Raw genomic sequence first — 4,892 nt, 5'->3', positions numbered from 1 at the left:
GGAGTTGTCTGCAGTCCTTCGCCAAGTACCGACCGACGTACGCTGTGTTGACGACCGGTACTGATGCAGCTTCGGCACTCCATCCGTCTTGAAAAGCGTACAGACGGATAAAGTCCGAAGTGTCGAAGACGGTTGCTTTACTCGATCCTCCGGGATCGTCATCAGCCATTTGTAGAGAACGACAGCCGGAAAACAGCGAGAAAAACTTTCCACAACGAACGCACCGAAACGATCCCGTCTAGGAAGCGAACGGGGTGACGAAAGGACGGACTGAGCCCGCAAACGTTTTCAATTATCTCCACGAGGGTGCGCCACGGTCGCTTTAACGAACTCTGAAAAAGGTCAATCGCCGACTTTCTGGGTGAGCTCGGCGTCTACAACTACGCCTCAGGTGTCTCGGAATCCCTCCTGATAAGCCGAATACTCCCACTCGCTCTACAGTATAGCGCTGAGTACTGGTTAAGGCTGTAACCTACATCCACCAGCCTAGCGGAGTTCAAGCGGCAATTCCGAGCAGAGTTCCTGTCACCTGGTTTCAAGTTAGAAATATTGAGAGAACTCGAGTCCCGAACGCAACATCAGAACGAAAGCTTGGTTCCATATGTTCGCGCATTACAGGAACTCGCACGAAGGGCGCAACTTAATGCCTTTGAGTTAGAACTTATAGCTCGGGTTCTCGGACCATGTCAGCCAAAGTCGCACGTGTACCTACACGGCCGCAACTTTAAGACCATTGAATAGCTAGCCCGGCATGCCCTGCAGCACAGAGGAAATCTTACTCGCTCAGAAGAGCTATCTTCCACCGCCTTTGGCCGCAAACTCTCTCGAACCCGCATGTGCTTGGTAGGGCCCCGAGGCAATCCCGGCGCCAGGACCTCCACGGGACGGGCACAGAATGCCCAATCAAAGCAGCCAGAGGCGCTCAAGTTTTGGTTCAATGCGGAGCCATTGCAGGACGTCTGAAGAGCGCGCTGGTGTAGGCGACTCAAACAGGAATTCGGACCAATGCCACAACTGTGGATAGCGGCGCCTTTTCCAAAAAAGTGTCCAAATACAAACCGAGGCAGAACGAAACAAATGGCGGAAGGGCTGAAAGTGAGCGGAGGGATTGTGAAAATCCGGTCAATCCTCGCGCGCCTATGGGCCGTTAAAAGCCGGGTGGTCACGTGGCAACCCAATCGGGAAACTATTGCGGCCGGCGCCGATGAGCCCTACTCCAGAACCGCTGATGGCCACTATCGCAACCGGGACGACGCACGCAGCGTCACTTGTTCCATCGGTATGTCGAATTCAGCCTAACAGCGAAATGATCGAACCACGATTGACGGTCACTTTCCTCGTTTTTCCTTTTGCCGCGCTGTTGAATACCGGAACTGCTATGTAAAAAACTTTTGTTTGGCATATACTCGTCTGCGGTTAGCCTCTGGTCCAACAATATCGGCGGGCGGAACCGTAAGGCTTAAAATATAATTTAATGAGAAAAAGCGGCGTCAGCGCTCTCTGTATCTCCCAGTACTCTCCGTACCCGTGATCTTGGGTCGAGATTTTATTGCAGGGGTAAGCATGGCGCTCGACATCCCTGGTGACGGCTATCGTCTGGGAAGCCAGTCGGACCTGACTCCGTTCACCAGACGAGAGAACTGCATCACTGGCCCAACCCTCCCAGCCCACTTCACAACACCTGCAGCTGCCCTACCATCCGAAATCTCGGATACCCTGCACAAGTGTCCTGGCACTGACCTCCAAAAGAGACAGCTGGAGGACGCCCGCGGCCGTTCTCTCCGATGTTCACGGAGCGACCAGGAAAGACAGACATTCTGCTGCATCGAATTGAAACCGGTAACGCACCGCCTTGGAGGTGCAGTCCACGCCCCATCAGCTTGCACAAAAGAGGGTGGCCCTTCAGCAGATGGTGGACAGTGGTGCAGTACGTGAGTCAATGAGCCCTTGGGGATTTCCTGTCGTTCTTGCTCCGAAAAAAGATGGAACTGCCAGACTCTGCGTAGATTACAGACGGCTTAACGAAGTGTTATTACGGGACAGTTGCCCTTTCTCCGCATTTCCCCTATAATGTACGCTCGGTAACGCGACTGTGTTCACCACGTTGAATTGCAGCCGTGAATTCGTTCAGATCAAGGTGCATCCGTTAGACGTGAAGAAAATCCCCTTCATTTGCCACAGAGGGCTCTACGAGTTCACCCGGTTCCGAATTGGCTTGTCCAACTCGCCATCGAGTTTTCAGCGCTTGATGGACGTTGTGCTCGGAAAAGCAAAGTACGAGTTCGCGATGGCATACATGAATGACGCTGTTGTTTTCGCGCGTACATTCGAGAAGGATCTCGAACATTTGACTATCGTGCTTGAGCGGGTGCGGAACACGGGCCTAACAGTCAATCCGGAGAAGGTTCATTTGGCCGAGCCCAAAATTAACGTTCTCGGATTTGTTGTCTACAGCGGCACGCTCCGTCTCAACGAAGAAAAACTGCGTGCACTAATTAGTGCGCGCAGTTTTTCTTCGTTGGAACGGAGCGTGCCACTGAGTACCCGTGCCCCGAAGACGTGAAAAGTTTACAACCATATCTTGGAATGCTTGCGATCTATAAGGACTGCATTCCTTACTACTCCGAGATTTCTTAGCCGCTTAATCACCTTCTTCGAAAAGGCGTCAAAATTGTGTTGGAGCGAACAGCAGCAAAGCGCATTCATAGCCTTATCATAGGCAGTGACAGGAAACGAGTGTCTCCACCTTCCTGACCTAAACCAACCTTGCAGACAGATGCAAGCGATTGCGGCGTCGGAGCTGTTCTACTGCAGGAACATGACGGTGTACTGCGGCCAGTTGCTTTCGCAAGTCAGACCCTCAATTCCGCACAGCTTAACTGCGGTGATGCAGAAAGAGATTGCTTAGCCATAGTGTATGCGTTAAAGCGATTTTGCATGTATTTGGATGGCGGCAACATTCCAAATTCAATGTGATCATTTAGCGTTGTCATGCCTGAAAAGACTTCAGAACTCCGCTGGAGGCCTCGCTCGTTGGGCACTTAAGCTACAACAATACGAATACGCTATTGTGTACATTCCGGGTGCTACAAACCAAACTGCTGATACACTTTCTCGCGCCCCCTTTCCTGAGGAGCACGTGCAGGATGTTCCAGGTCTGGTTCCAGTCGTTAATACAGCACAGGAACTACCTGACTCACGATGGGGAACATTGGTCTTATGAAAGGATCTTCTGAGGGCCCCGCAAGACGATGGGTTGTGCCAACAAGTGAGAGCCTGGCTGGCAGCGTCCGGCCCAATCAACAACAAGGTTGATGAACAGTTCGACTCATGCTTACTGAGCAGTGACAGACTCCTGTTGCGCTACACCCCGCGTTTCGAACAATGATACCTCGGAAGTTACCCAAGTTCTTCATCAGATACATGCACAGCTCTGCCCTCGCCGGACACAGCAGTGAGAGCAAAACTTAGGATACGTGGTCCTAGATTGCGACCTGGCCCGGCATGCGGCAAGATGTGCTGAGGTACGCGCGTAGCTGCCCGTCATGCAAGAAAGCGAAGCCCCGTGGTGGTATTCCCCAGGTCTCAGGCAATCAATCGCCAGCAGGAGCCCTTGGCAAGTTTGTTACTGTGACGTCATGTGTCTATTTCCACGTAGCCCTCGCGGACACCAGTACTTGTTTGTAGCAACCGACCACTTCACCAAACGGGTGGAGCTGTTCCCTTTACAAAAGTTCGACTCGCAGGAAATATCGGACTGCCTCCTTCAAGTTTTCACACGTTTTGCCTTCCCCGCAAGCCTAATTTCAGATAATGCGTCATATTTTACGAGAAACGTGTTCGTCGATGCATGCGCGGTTCTGGGAATTCAACATAAACGGACTCCGCCATACCATCCACAGGCAAATATAACCGAAAGAGTAAACCGAAACCTTAAGGTGATGCTTGTTGCTCATACGGAGCGTTACAAAGGCTGGGATGGGAAGCTCAGAGAAATGGCCTACGCCACCCGCACCAGGGTTAACGGGTCAAACGGGCTCAGCCCTGCCGGCTCAATTATGGCAGAGAGCTTGTTTTTCCTCACTAACACTCTCTGTTCGACAGAGCCCAGGGCACAAGATCACAACTACATAAAGTTCGCAAACGACCTGCGAAAGCGTTTCACTATCAACCTCAAGGAAACCCGGGAGATCCTTGATGTTGGCAGACTGCAGCAGTCCGACCAGTACTACCAGGAACGCAGAGACCTGCAGTTCGAGGTTGGAGACTTGGTTCTCAGGCGTACTCACTCCCTGAGTGACGCTTTAAAAGGCTTAACGGCCTCACTGGCCGACAGGTGGGATGGTCCATTTCGTGTAGGTAAAAACCTTTCTCTGCTTACATACACACTAATTCACCATTCCAGTGGTAAGTCCACAGGGCCAACTCATGTCACCGACGTTAAACAATTCCACACCCCGGAAGATCGTTTTTCGCAGGATCGGACCGATGCCGACGACGGCCCGGTCCCGGACTCCCCCTCGCTGCCACACAGGTGGTACAACCTGCCACGTCGGTGACGGCTGAGAGATTAGTTTTAAAGCGGGGGACAAGATTCCTCTCATTTCTTTTTCCTTTCCTTCGAGTTGCGAGCGTTGTACCTCGTATATATTACCCCACGGATCTGATCGCCTTTCTGAGGGGGGGGGGGGCGGGGGGGGGGATATTGTGCGATTGTGTGCCAACGCCAGATCCTTTGTTTTTTAGGCATTATAGAGCCAGTGGTTACACATAAAAGTAACCAATGGCAATGTCTTGTTCTGATCCACGAAAACAATGCCACCACGAATCCCGGTCTCCTGGACGCCAGGGTCCTAGGACACGTGGTGGTCCCAGTCACCAAGGGCGGCAAC

The sequence above is a fragment of the Ixodes scapularis genome, unplaced genomic scaffold, assembly GCF_016920785.2.
Source record: "Ixodes scapularis isolate PalLabHiFi unplaced genomic scaffold, ASM1692078v2 ptg000683l_1___fragment_1__unscaffolded, whole genome shotgun sequence".
NCBI lineage: Eukaryota > Metazoa > Arthropoda > Arachnida > Ixodida > Ixodidae > Ixodes > Ixodes scapularis.
Note: the sequence above shows the minus strand (reverse complement) of the source record.